Source organism: Mustela putorius, unplaced genomic scaffold (assembly GCF_011764305.1).
Source record: "Mustela putorius furo isolate JIRA1106 unplaced genomic scaffold, ASM1176430v1.1 tig00003858_pilon_pilon_pilon, whole genome shotgun sequence".
Lineage (NCBI taxonomy): Eukaryota > Metazoa > Chordata > Mammalia > Carnivora > Mustelidae > Mustela > Mustela putorius.
Genome location: NW_025422010.1, coordinates 18,208,304 through 18,223,763, shown reverse-complemented (window position 1 = coordinate 18,223,763; position 15,460 = coordinate 18,208,304). Strand labels below are relative to the sequence as shown.

Below are 15,460 nucleotides of genomic sequence, written 5' to 3'. Positions count from 1 at the left end.
CAAAATTGAGAGAAACGTCTACTCACACTATTTCAGAAGAATCAAGGAGGTATGCCGTACCCTTTTAAAATAGGCCTATTTCTGAAGAAGTAGAGAAAGACCTGATTGCTTAAAATTTTTTAATGTAAGAAACCTTTTTTTCTTTTCTTTTTTTTTTTTTTTTAAAGAGAGAGAGCTTGTGTGAGCATGGGGCAGGGGTGCAGAGAGAGAATCCCAAGTAGACTTTGCAGAGCCCACTGCCCGGCTTGATCTCATAACCTTAAGATCATGACCTGAGCCAAAATCCAGAGTCTAACACTTAACCGACTAAACCACCCAGGCAGCCCTGTAAGAAATTATTTTTTAAAGGGGGAAAAAAATGCCTGTACTGCATAAAGATAATATATATAGTCCACATCAAAAAAGGCCTCAGGACTCCTGGGTGGCTCAGTGCGTTGGGCCTCTGCCTTCGGCTCGGGTTATGGTCTCGGGGTCCTGGGATCGGGCCCCACATCGGGCTCTCTGCTCAGTGGGGAGCCTGCATCCCGCTCTCTCTGCGTGCCTCTCTGCCTACTTGTTCTCTCTCTGTCAAGCAAATAAATAAAATCTTTAAAAAAAAAAAAAGTCCCATTACTTTGCTAAATGCAGACAGAGATGGGTATTATAAAGATACTCTCTTTATTCCAGACCATGTCTCAAGTTTTAATACCCAGAAGTAAGCATGTTTTAAGACTTTCTCCAAAGCAGTATTTCCAACCTTTAGTCCTACCTCCTCATAGACTCCAGCTTTAGCAAGTGGTTTGAAAATCCATAAAGTACCCAGGATTATTTTAACTACTTTCCACAGATTTAAATAAAAAACAAAACAACAGTTCATTCAAAACAGCTGCTGAATTCACCAGTCTTTGGTCTTAGCATATTTTCTCAGATATTTAAAGTAAAACCACTTGTGTAGGAGTCCACAACAATTTGACAACCACTCTTGAAAAGGTAGGAAACTACAACTCAGCAGTACTTCTACCTTCTAAAAATCTAGCTAAGCCAAAGTAGCAGTTTCTGTTACCTGTCAGCTGTGAGCATAAAGGAACTAGCACACTACCACATAAAAGTTTAAAGATGCAACTCATGTGCCTCTGAGTAGCATTATATTTAAACAACCCAGAGAAACAAGCTTTTTACAAAAAAAAAATTTTATGTCTACATGAGTATGTGTGTGTATGTTTGTGAGACACAGAGATGAAGCTCTCTAGTAGCATGTTACAGAATCTTAGATTTAAGCTCTTCCTACCCTCCAATTTAGATTTATTTATCATTTTTAAGCAGTTTCATTTTAAGCGTTATCATTTTAAGTGGTTTCATTTTAAGCGTTATCATTTTAAGTGGTTTTCCTTATGTTAAAAAGAACCTAACACTCCCTAAATAAAAACAAGGACTGTTTATGAAATGTACCACATGTTTATGGCTGTTAGAAAACTTATTGTAATGCTGTTATGCAGGTCCTGTCATCAATTCATGTGGGGAAAAAAAAACACTGAAAAACAAAACCATGAAAAATAAAAACCCTAAATGTGTGTGTGTGTGTGTGTGTGTAATATATATATATATATATCAAGTATTTTTATGTATTTGTCATATATATGTCAAAAGAATATATATGAGAAAAAATCTATAGAATTTGGAAGATATATGCACTAGAAAATAACAATTTATTTTGGGTTTTTTTTCCCCAAATAAAAAACCTCAGTTGCACAAAGATCTAAATAGGGTTTGTTGCTGTCTTGTGAATCCATCTTAAGTATTTCCAATAAACCTAATTTAAAAAGCTCATTATTATGACTCTGATACTAGCACCAAGTGAGATGTTGAGGGACAATATTACAGTAAAGTTATCTGAAAGGATTTCGGCAGGGACCTCAAATTAAATCTAAAACCCATCTTGGTTCTTTCTACCCTCTTATTCCCCCCTTTCTTCCTGCTTTCATTCCAGTCTTTCCTAGCTTAGTTGGCAGAACCACAGGCCATATCAAAATCCTATCTGTAAGTCATGCTTACCTACTTCATGTCCCTGAGCCACAATATATACAAGCACCAAACCCAATGGCTCTTACGCCTCAATTTATAATCAGATCTCTTTTCTTTTCTCCTATTCTACCACTAATTAATTAAGTCCTTGATTCTCACTCATCTAACTTAGAGCCATAGCTTACCTGCCTCCACTTTATCTTACCCCGATCTATTCTTCACACACATACACACACACCAGAATTCTCTCTGTAATGCACTAAACTTATGTTTAAAACCTTTTAATGTAACTCTACTATAAAATGAACAAACCTCTTTTAAAGCCTACTTCTGCAGACTACACCTGCTGCCATCATCGTCCCACATAAAAAACTCTAACTTACCAACTTATTTGACCCACTATGCCCATGTACAATTATTTGACCCAGATTTCAATGCTCTAATAATTCTCCACTGTCCCTCGTCCAGCTCCTGGACACCATCACTCTACTTCCTGTCTCTATGATTCTTGACTACTTTAGGTACTTAACAGCAAAGGAAGCATACATTATCTGCATTTTTGAAACTGACATCATGACCTCAACAGGTTCATCTACATTGTAGCAAGAGTCAGAATTTCCTTTAGGACTAAATAATATTACATATGCCACATTTTGTTTAGCCATTCACACATCATGGACACATGGGTTGTTTCCAAGATTTAGTTATTGTGAATAATGTTATGAATGTGGGTGCAAAAATATCTCTTTGAGACCCTACTTCAAACTCTTTGGGGTATATAACCCAGAAATGGAATTGCTGGATCATACAGTAATTCTATTTCTAACAAAACTCCATATTGTTTTGGAAGAGTTTGTACTGTTATAATGTTATGCTGTTTTCCACAGCAGCTATACCATTTTACATTCCCACCAACAGCCCAGAAGGGTTCCAATTTCTCCACATCCTCCCCAACACGTTTTTTTTAAAGATTTTATTTATTTATTTATTTGTTTGTTTATGTGTCAGAGAGAGCAAGAAGCACAAGTTGGGGGGTGTGGGAGGGCAGAGGGAGATGCAAGCTCCCCATTGAGCAGGGAGCCCATTGCAAGACTTGATCCTAGGGCCCTGGATCATGACCTGAGCCAAAGGCAGCCACTTAACCAACTGAGCCATCCAGGCAGGCGTCCCTGATTTGTTTTGTTTTGCTTTTATAATAGCCATCTGACTAGGTATGAGGTGGTACCTCATGATGGTTTTGATTTGCATTTCCCTAATGCTTTGTGATGGTTAGCATCTTTTTATGTGCTTATGAATCATTCATATATATTCTCTGGAGAAATGTCTACTCAAGTCCCTTGTCCAGTTGTGCATCATTTTTCTGTAGTTGCTGAGTTTTAAGAATTCTCCAAAATTCTGGATATCAACCCATTATCAGACATACAATTTGCCAGTGTTGTCCCACATTGTACAAGTTGTCTTTCCATGGTTGATAGTGTCCTTTGGTGCACAGAAGTTTTTAATTTTCATGAAGTCCAATTCGTCTATTTCTTCTCTTGTTGCCTGTGCCTTCGGTGTCATACCCAACAAATTACTGCCAAATCCAATGTTGGGAGCTTTGCCCTTTGTTTTCTTTCAAGAGTTTTATACTTTTAGATTTTACATTTAGGTCTATGACCTATTAATTTCCATAGACAATGTTAAGTAAAGGTCCAACTTAATTCTTTTGTACATAGATACCCTGTTTTTTCAGCACCATTTATTTAAAAGACTGTCCTTTCCCCACTGAATGATCTTGGCACCCTTGTCACAAATTATTTGACCGTGTATGCAAGGATTTGTTACTGGACTCTATTCCATCCCACTGGCTTATGTATCTGTATCTATGCCAGTACCACACTATTTTGATTATTGTAGCTTTGTAGTAAGTCTGGAACCATCAGGAAGAACGAGTCTTCCACAATTCTGTTATTCTTTTTCAAAATGGTTTTGGCTATTTTGAAGTACCTTGAGATGACATACTGAATTACAGAATGAATTTTTCTATTTCTGCAAAAAACATCACTGAGATTATGACAAGGTTTACACTAAATCTGTGGATCAGTTTGGGTAGTTTTGACATAATAATACAAATTCTTCCAATCCATGAACAGGAAATATGTTTTGACTTACTTATATCTTCTTTCTTTCAGGAGTACAAGTCTTTCACCTCTTCGGTTAAATTAATTTCTAAGTACTTTTTTATTATTTTTGATGCTATTATAAATGGAGTTGTTTTCTTAATATCCTCTATTGATTGTTGATGGCTAATGTACAGAAATGAAACTAGCTTTAGTACTGGTACTTTGCTGAATTATCTTAACTAGTTCTAAAAGCTTTTTGTGTGGAACTTTATGGTTTTCTACATGGATCATATAATCTGCAGAGACGATTTTATTTCTTCCTTTCCAGTGTGAATGCCTCTTATTTATCTTGCCTAAATACTCTGGCTAGGACTTCCAGTACCATGTTGAATATGAATGGAAAAGTGCACATCCTTATCTTTTCCCTGATCCTAGAGGACAAGTTTTTAATTTTTCACATATGGCTTTTATTATGTCAAGGTCATTTCCTTCTATTCTTATATTTCTTTGACTCATTCTGAGTAGGTTTCGTGTTTCTAGGTATTTGAAGGAATCAAGATGGTGGAGAAGTAGCAGGCTGAGACGACATCAGGTAACAGGAGATCGGTTAGATAGCTTATCAAACCATTCTGAACACCTACAAATCCAACAGGAGATCGAAGAGAAGAGCAACAATTCTAGAAACAGAAAATCGACCACTTTCTGAAAGGTAGGACGGGCGGAGAAATGAATCCAAAACAACAGGAAGATAGACCGCAGGGGGAGGGGTCGGCTCCCCGTAGGAGCAACGGAGCACAAAATCAGGACTTTTAAAAATCTGCTCCAGTGGGGTGCCTGGGTGGCTCAGTGGGTTAAGGCCTTTGCCTTCAGCTCAGGTCATGATCCCAGGGTCCTGGGATCGAGCCCCACATTGGGCTCTCTGCTCAATGGGGAGCCTGCTTCCTCCTCTCTCTCTCTGCCTACTTGTGATCTTTGTCTGTGAAATAAATAAATAAAATCTAAGGGGAAAAAAAAGTCTGCTCCACTGAGGGACATCGCTCCAGAGGAAAACCAGGGTGAAGCTCACACCTGACAGCATGACCTCAGGTTCCATGAGGTCACAGAAGGATCGGGGGTGTCTGAGTGTCACAGAGCTCACAGGTATTAGAGCAGGGAAACCGGCTATAGAGATGGAGCTGAGGAGTGAGCTCTCAACTCAGGGTTATCTTGAACCATAATCCATGGCACCAACCACTGCTCTGTGAGTGAGGTCCCCACAAGATCCAGCGCACCCCCCCCCACAACCCAAGAGCTCAGGGATCGACAGTGTTTGGAGACTCCAGGCAGAACTGTCTGCCAGAGACAGAGACGCTTGGTCACAGGCTGGGTGAGCTCAGAGCACAGCCGGAGGCTAGGGAGATGGGAGTGATTAAGCGTTTTTCTCCAAGCACAGCTGAGGCCAGGGAGACAGGAGTGATTGACTGGTTTTCTCTGAGGGCATACTGAGAGTGGAGCCCCAAGCTCTCAGCAACTCAGGCCAGAGATTGGGAGGCCGCCATTTTCATTCCCATCCTCTGGAACTCTACGGAATGCGAAGATCAACAAGAAATCCAGCCAAGACCAAGTTCACTTATCAAGGAGAGCAGCAGAATTCTAGAGGAGAAAGCGAAGCATGGAATTCATAGCTTTCTCCCCATGATTCTTTAGTCTTGCAAAGTTGATTAATTTTTTTAACTTTATTTTTTTTCCCTTCTGCTATTTTTTTTTAACTTTTACTCTTTCCTCTTTTAACGTTTTTTAACTAGTTTATCCTAACAATACCTTTCATAAAAAAATAAATAAATAGGCAGTCCCTGGTCTGAAGATCCTCGGAAATCAAGAGCAGGCATTTCCCCAGTAGCCTTATCTTCAGTCTTAATTCCCACCATCATGTATAAACTAAACATAAATCATGCACAAGTCTACTTGATTGAAGTTCTACAGAATAAAAGGAAATGATTTTGCGGAAATAAATAAATAAATAAATAAAATCTTTTTTGAACATTATTATAATCATATTTTATACTTCATTGTATCTAACTTTATTTTTTGTATACACATAGGTTTATTTTCTTCTAAAAAATCTGGGGTACAACTTCTTCTAATAGATCAAAATACACCCTAAGTCTAGCACCAGGCTTGTTCTAGTTTCCAGCCCAAGCAAATTCTCTCCACTTTCTTTTTCTTTATTCTCCTAACCAACTTACCTTATCAACTCCTTTTTTAGAAATTAAAAAAAAAAAATTTTTTTTCATCTTTATAGTCATATTCCATCCCTTCGTTGTATCTAACCTTATATATGTTTTTCATTCCTTAAAATTTTGGGAGGTAGTTTCTTCTAAGAGACCAAACTACTACCAAAATTAAGTGGGTGACCTTGCTCTAGTCACCAGTCTAATATATATATATTTTTTCTTTTTTATATTTTTTGGGTTTTTTGTTTTCTTTTTTTTTAATTTTTTTTCCTGAACTTCTTTTTACCCGTTTTCTTCCCCCCATGATTTGGGGTCTCTTCTGATTTGGTTAAAGCACATTTTCCTGGGGTCTTTGTCACCCTTTTAGTACTTTATTTGCTCCTTCATATATTCTTACCTGGACAAAATGACAAGGCAGAAAAACTCACCACAAAAAGAACAAGAGGCAGTACCGAAGGTTAGGGACATAATCAATAGCGACATTGGTAATATGTCACATCTAGAGTTCAGAATGATGATTCTTGAGGTTCTAGCCAGGCTCAAAAGAAAAAGGCATAGAAGATATTAGAGAAACCCTGTCTGGAGAAATAAAAGAACTAAAATCTAACCAAGTTGAAATCAAAAAAGCTATTAATGAGGTGCAATCAAAAATGGAGGCTCTCACTGCTAAGATAAATGAGGCAGAAGAAAGAATTAGTGACATAGAAGACCAAATGACAGAGAATAAAGAAGCTGAGCAAAAGAGAGACAAAGAACTACTGGACCACGAGGGGAGAATTCGAGAGATAAGAGATACCATAAGCTGAAACAACATTAGAATAATTGGGATTCCAGAAGAAGAAGAAAGAGAGAGGGGAGCAGAAAGTATATTGGAGAGAATTATTGTAGAGAATTTCCCTAATATGGCAAAGGGAACAAGTATCAAAATCCAGGAGGTACAGAAAACCCCCCTTAAAATCAGTAAGAATAGGTCCACACCCCGTCATCTAATAGTAAAATTTACATGTCTTAGCAACAAAGAGAAAATCCTGAATGCAACAGAGGACAAGAAGTCTGTAACATACAATGGTAAAAATATTAGATTGGCAGCAGACTTATATCCACAGAGGCCTGGCAGGCCAGCAAGAACTGGCATGATATATTCAGAGAACTAAACGAGGAAAACATGCAGCCAAGAATATTATATCCAGCTAGGCGATCACTGAAAGAAGGAGAGATGAAAAGCTTCCAGGGCAAACAAAAACTGAAAGAATTTGAAAACACCAAACCAGCTCTACAGGAAATATTGAAAGGGGTCCTCTAAGCAAAGAGAGACCCTAAAAGTAGTAGACTGGAAAGGAACAGAGACAATATACAATAATAGTCACCTTACAGGCAATACAATGGCACTAAATTCATCTCTCTCAATCTTATATCTCTCAGGTTACCCTGAATGTAAATGGGCTAAATGCCCCAATCAAAAGACACAGGGTATCAGAATGGATAAAAAAACAAAACCCATCAATATGCTGACTACAAGAAATTCAAAGACACCTCCAGATTTAAAGTGAGGGGTTGGAAAACAATTTACCATGCTAATGGACATCAAAAGAAAACTGGGGTGGCAATCCTTATATCAGATCAATTCGATTTTAAGCCAAAGACTATAATAAGAGATAAGGAAGGATACTATATCATACTCAAAGAGTCTGTCCAACAAGAAGATCTAATAAGTCCCTCTAACATGGGAGCAGCCAACTATATAAACCAATTAATAACAAAATCAAACACATCGACAGTAATACAATAATAGTAGGGGACTTCAACATTCCCTTCACTGAAATGGACAGATCATCCAAGCAAAAGATCAACAAGGAAATAAAGGCCTTAAATGTGTTTCTAGGTATTTGTCCAGTTCATCTAGGTTATCCCATTTGTTGGCATATAACCATTTACAGTACTCTCTTAAAACCTTTCCATTTCTGTAGAACTGGTAGTAATGTCCCCATTTTCATTTCTGATTTTAGTAATTGAGTGTTTTTTAAAGATTTTACTTATTTGTCAGAGAGAAAGAGAACGAGCGAACACAGGCAGAGGTAGAGGGAGAAGCAGGCTCCCTGCCGAGCAAGGAGCCCGATGTGCGATTTGATACCAAGACGCTGGGATCATGACCTGAGCAGAAGGCAGCCGCTTAACCAACTGAGCCACCCAGGTATCCCTTGAGTGTTTTTTCTTAATCAATCTAATTAAATAAACATTTATCAGTTCTGTTGATCAAAAAACCAACATTGTGGTTTCACTATTTTCTCTCTTGCTTTTCTATTATTTTATTTATCTCTGCTCAAATATTTATAATTCATTACTTCTGCTATCTCTGAATTTAATTTTTTCTTCTAGTTCCTTAAGCTGTAAAATTAGGTTGTTGATTTGGAATCACTTTTTAAATATAAGCATTTACAGCTATAAATTTCCCCCTTAGCACTGCTTTCACTACATCTCACAGGTTTTAGTATGTTCGGCTTTTGTTTTCATTCATATCTCAGTATTGTCATATTTCCCTTGCAATTTCTTTAATCCATTCATTGCTTAAAAGTATGTTATTTAATTTCCACAAATGTGTGAATTTTCCAGTCTTTCTTCCATTATTGATTTCTAACTTCATCAAAATGTGGTCAAAGAAAATATTTTGTAAGACATCTACCTTTTCAAATATACTGAGACTTAATTTGTGACTTAACATATAGTCTACCACAAAGAACACACCAGGTGCACTTGAGAAGAATGTACATGCTATTGTTAGGTAGAGGGCTCTGTACATGTCTATTAGCTCCAGCTGGCTTTACTGTATTGTTCATTCCTCATATTTCTTATCTTCTGCATGGATGTTCTATACATTATTGAAAATAGGATACTGAAGTCTCAAACCAGTAGTGTAAAAATGTCTTTTTCCTTTCACTTTTGTTAATTTTGTTCGTATATTTGTATGGTCTGTTATTAAGCATATAAATATTTAGAAATTTTATATCTTCTTGTTGTATTGTACTTTTTATTAATATACAATGTCCTTCATGATTTAGAACCTATTTTATCTAAAATTAATATAGCTATCCCTGCCCTTTTTTGATTACTATATGCATCAGTATCTTTTCTTATTCTTTCACTTTAAACCTATTTCTATCTATGCATCTTAAAGGGAGTCTCCTATACACAGAACATATCAGATAATTTTCAATCTACTCTGCCAGTCTCTTTTAGAGTTTAATCCACTATATTTAAAGTAATTAATGATAAGGAATAACTTCTGTCACTTTGCTATAATTTTTCTAGATGCCACATAGCTTTTGCTGCCTCATTTCCTACACTACTCTTTTATATTTAGTTGATATTTTGAAGTAAAAAACATTTTACTTAACTTCAATAACATAAAAACTCATTTACAAACGTTATGCAGTGGCAGTATCATAAACAGCGAGGTTTATCTGAGACACAATTACTGCTAATTGAAAACTCATTTATGGGGCACCTGGGTGGCTCAGTCAGTTACGTGTCTGCCTTCGGCTCAGGTCATGATCCCAGTGTTATGGGTTCTAGCCCTATCTTGGGCTCCCTGCTCAGTGGGAAGTCTGCTTCTCACCCTTCCTTTCCTTCTGTCCCTCTCCCCCTGCTCGTGTTTTCTATCTCAAATAAATAAAATCTTAAAAAACAAAAACAAATAACTGATTTACCGCTCTATCCACAACCCTTTGTTATCGTTATCACAAAATTACAACTTTGTACATTGTGTAATCAAAACCATAAACTAGTAATTTTTTAAAATCCCTAAGTTTCTTAAATTACATAGAAAACAAAATGTGGATTTACAAATCAAAGTTACAATAATGCTAGATTTTAGACTAATCATTTTTTTTAATGTATTAGTTTCTTAAATCATCTGGGAAACAAAAAGAATTATAAACATTATTAAAATAATGTTATCTTCTGTAACTGCTTACATATTATACTTTTATTGAGATATTACTTTGTCATATGGCTTCAGGTTACTATCTAATATTCTTTCATTTCAATCTGCAGAACTCCCTTCAGGATTTCTTGCAAGACGGTGTGCCAGTAACAAATTCCCTGAGTTTTGGGGAATGTCTCTCACTTTCAAAGGAGAGTTTTGCTAGATACAGGATTCTTGGTTAGCAGGGTTTTTTTTTTCTTTTTAGCACCTTAAAAACATCAGTCCACCACTGTCTTCTGAAGTTTCTGATGAGAAATCTGCTGAAAATCTTACAAGGATCTCTTTTCAAGTGACAAGTCATCCCTCTTATTTCTTTCAAGATTCTCTGGCCTTGGCTCTTTAAAGTTTGATTACAATGTGTCTCAGTATGGGGCTCACTCAATTCATCCTACTTGGAATTCACTGTGCTTCTTGGATGTTTATAGTCATGTCTTCCATCAAATTTGGGAAATTTTTGGTCATAGTTTCTTTGAATAATCTCGCTGCCCTTTCCCCTCTCTTCCCTCCAACCCTCACCCAATCCCTTCTACTTCTCAAATGCCCACAATGCATACAATGGTCCACCTGATACTGTTCTACACATCCCTAAGGCTCTGTTCATTTTTTTCTCCAATCTCTTTTCCTTCTATTCCTCAGACTCTGTAATTTTGATTGCCTTAACTTCCAGTTCACTAGTTCTCTCTTCTGTCTAGTTAAATCTGCCTCTGAATTCCTCCACGAATTTTTCATTTCAGCTTCTTACACTTTTCAACTTTGGAATCTTTTCTTGGTCTCTTTTTAGGTTATCTATGTCTTCACTGATACTTCCATTTTGTCCATACATCATTTCTTAGCTTTCTTCTCATCTTCAATTAGCTCTTAGGGCATTTTAAGGTAATTGTTTTAGAGTTATTTGTCTATTCAGTCTACATCTGGATTTTTTCAACAGTAGTTTCTGCTGGCTTATTTTGCTTCCTTTAAATGGACCACACTTTCCTGCTTCCTTGTATGCCTTGTGATTTTTTTTTGTTGAAAGCTGGACATTTTATTCTAATAACCAGTAACTCTCGCAATCAGATTCTCCCTCTTTTGCAGGGTTTGCTGTTTTCCGTTTTTGTTTTGTTTTTGTTTGCTTTAGACTGTCTTTGTGGTTAGAACCTGAAGTGTAAATTTATGGTCTTTTCTGAGCCTGTACCTTTCTCTGGACATGTGCAGTGACTTTCTAATTTCTCATATATATAATTGCTCTTGAAAGTCCTAGACTTTAATGCCAAGGTCACAAAAGGAGAAAAAGAAGAAAAAATGGTGTGGGGAGAGCAGGAAAGATACCATTCCTTAGAACTTCTGGAAGTTACTTCAGCCATGGCAAAATGGCATACAACAATGGGAGAATACAACAATGGCTGTCCAGCTCTGTGTCTGCACATCCATGGTTAGAGGCAGCAATCAGTGCACAGATCCTGGTATTTGTAGCAAGGACTCCTTGTTGCCCATCCTGTCCCATGCAGGGTGATCGAAGAACATGAACATGGCTGTCTGCCCCTGGGCGAGAAGGTGAGGTATAGGTAGTACCTGCTGAACTAAGAGTTAAAACTGACAAAAATCAACCACAATTAACTTGTAAGTCCTTCCTCTGGACATAACAAGACTTTAGTAGACTCTAGAGTTCTAAAATAGTTACATCAGAAGGAATTCTGCCAGGGCGCCTGGGTGGCTCAGTGGGTTAAAGCCTCTGCCTTCAGCTCAGGTCATGATCTCAGGGTCCTGGGATCCAGTCCCGCATCGGGCTCTCTGCTCAGCAGGGAGCCTGCTTCTCTCTCTCTCCCTCTCTCTCTCTCTCATCTGCCTCTCTGCCTACTTGTGATCTCTGTCTGTCAAATAAAAAAATTTAAAAAAAAAATCTTTAAAAAAAAAAAAAGAAGGAATTCTGCCAGTACAGTTGTTATCTAGGTGGGGAGATGAATTTCTACTACATCATACAACATTATATTCCCAGAACCTTCTCAGTAAGCACTGTGATTTTTAACATCAGTGGAATTAAACATTTCCTGAACATGCTGACACTTTCAGTAAATTAGTTCAACTATTTTATTATCCCTAAATATCGTCAGTAATACTGTACACTTCATCTTCTTTTCCCTAAAACTCATTTAGTTCATCAAGATGCTGATATTCTGATCATACTAAAACTTTGATACAATTGTTTGAAAGTAGTGTATTCTGCTTCATTCATTCATTGACTATTTATTGGGTGTCTACTACAAGCTCAGTATTGTTCTGGACACTAAGGATACAGCAATGGGCAAAATAAAATTCCTACCCTCATAGACTTTAAGTTCTAGTAGGGGAGACAGAACATTATAAACAAAATAAGTAAATAAAATGTAAATGTTAGGTAGTAAAAAGGCCAAAGAAAAAATATCACAGGTAAGAAGGATTAGGTAGGACAGCCAAAGGATGGCCTCCCAGGGTGGGTTTCATTAAGTAGTTGAAGGGAGCAAGAGAGAAAGCCAGCCATGAATCAATAGCTGAAGGGAGTAAGAGAGAAAGCCACTAGAATATCTGGGAAAAGAAGTGTGAGGTAGCAGCAGGAAGGGTAAAAATAGTTCAAATTCTGGATATATTCTAAGAACCAATAGGATTTAATGATGGACCAAATGAGGAATGTGAAAAAACAAAAGACAAATCAGTGATGATCTGGTAAAACTCAACTCAGCAACTGAAAAAATTGGCAGATAAGGGAAGACAAAAACTCTGGTGTTGTCTCCTTTTAAAGCTTGACCTTTTCTGCTGGGACAATCTCAGATTTTAGTCTGCCTTCCTATAAAAGACAACTTAAAGACTGTTTAATGGGTCTTGAAAATCTAATCTTTTGTTGACGCTCCACATTCTTAATAATGCCAGTTTTGGGGGTGGAGGATGGCCATAGGGAGGTGGGGTTAATTCAGAAACTGAATTAACATGGGTCCTCAGGAACTATGTACACCAATTCCTAGAGCCATTTTGGAGGTTACTAAGAGAAGAATTTCCTTAAATTGACCAGTCTTGAAGCCCACTTGCCCTTTCCTTCTCAGTTTTACATTTATATAGAATTTCTACAGATTTGTTTTCATTACTAGGTAAGAATCAGACAGAATTAGTATCTGTTTCTTAAGAAACCATATTCTCGGGGCACCTGGGTGGCTCAGTGTGTTAATCCCCTTGCCTTCGGCTCAGGTCATGATCCCAGGGTCCTGGGATCAAGCCCCGAATCGGGCTCTCTGCTCACTAGGGAGCCTGCTTCCTCCTCTCTCTCTCTCTCTCTCTCTCTGCCTGCCTCTCTGCCTACTTGTGATCTCTGTCTTCAAATAAGTAAATAAAATCTTTAAAAAAAAAAAAAAAACCATATTCTCTGCCTTCTGCCAGTTGGAAAGAAACAATCAAACAAAGGCAATAATAACACCAGATTCCCTTGTTGCCGTTGTATACTATAGATAGTATTTTATTGCCCTTACTCCACACCCCAACCTTTTAAGTTCTTATCATATATAAGGAAACTGAAGTTTATACCAATTAAACGTTTTGCCCAGTATCACTTTAGACAGCAACAATACCATTAAAATGTGGGTTTTCTGAGAAACTCTGTTTTGTTCTCTACTTAGTCCTCTCCTTCAAAACAGCTTTCATCAACCTTAAATGATAAAACCACTCCCAAGTTTCCAGACAACTGCTGTATATATGTGTACTGTATTTGAAAACTTAATGTAAATGACATACTTTTTTAAACTGGTCTTTCATTCAATCAACCATACCTATCTTCTTATAATTCATCAGTAGGGGAAAAAAAAAATACTAAGTCCCTAAGGGATCCAAAATTAGCTCACTTATAAAAACACACCTAAGATCTCACAGTTCTTGGTGCCTTTACCTATACATTAAGGAGGAAACAGAATGTAATTCTACTGTACTCAGTAGGTCATAGATGGAGAAAACTTTCTTAGTTTTCCCTAAGAAGAAGAAATAGGAAAAAAATGTAATCTGATATCACATATTAGAAAGGTATAATATATACCAAATAATTTAGTTTAATAACAGCTGAAATCAACTGACAAAAGAACTGCAAGAGTCATCTATAGTAGAGACCAGTAAACTTTTCTGTGAGGGACCAGGAAGTAAATATTTCAGGTTTCCAAGCCACCCAGTCTCCTGTCTGAACTATTCAGCTCTGCAGTTGTAACATGAAAGTGGCCATACACAATAAATAAATGAATGGACATGCTATATTCCAATAAGATTTAGTACTATAGATGGAGGGCTGGTTTTGGCCTGCAGGCTAGAGTTTGCAACCCCTAATCTATACTATCTTGAGCTCACCTCCTAATGCAGATGAAGAAAATGAAACATTACAGAATGATAACTAGAGAACAAAGTATATTATTATTTTACTCTTCAGCTAACCTCAAAACTTTTAATACAATTTAATTTTTTTAAATCACTTTTAATTATTATTGTTTTATGTCTGGTAAAGATATAATGAAGTTTAAAAAAAAGAGAACTTCTCTTTTAAGATACATACCAAAATATTTACAGATGAAATAATGTATCTGGATCTGCTTCAGTAGAAAGGGAGGATGGTACAGGTTAAGTCAAAATTGGCCATGAAAAATAACTGAAGTGGGGTGATGGGAAAACAGGATTCATTCTACTATTCTACTTTTATAAATATTTGAAATTTTCAGTAATAAAAAAGTTAATAATGACAAATTACTTTTAAAAAAAGGCTGGCAAATGATGAATCACAAATTTAAGTGCATTTGTAAAGTTAACTGTTTTCTCTGTCTTTTAAACTAGGGTTTCTCAACTTTGGCAATATTTTATAGTTGGGGCCAGATAGTTGTTTGTTGTGGCATGTTGTAGCATTCCTCATCTCTACCACTAAGATGCCAGTAGTGCTCCCACCACCACACCCCCACCACCAGTTGTGACAATCAAAACTGTTCCCAGACATTTCCAAATGTCCCCAGTTGAGAACCATTGTTCTAAAAAAACTACACTGCTGTTTCTAATAAATTCTTAAATTCTAGAAAAATGATACTTTGATGATTTTTTTGTTTTAGTCTTAGGCTAGAAATTATATTTATATTTTAACCCAATTTTTAAATGTAGTTTTTTCTTTGCCAATTGGGAATCTGTGTTATTAATTT

General features: G+C 36.8%; 1 protein-coding gene across 1 annotated transcript in view; it reads right to left on the bottom strand.

Moving 5' to 3' along the window:
• Positions 1-15,460, bottom strand: part of MIB1 (MIB E3 ubiquitin protein ligase 1) — a 136,227-nt gene that overhangs the window by 60,559 nt on the left and 60,208 nt on the right. The window lies entirely within an intron of this gene.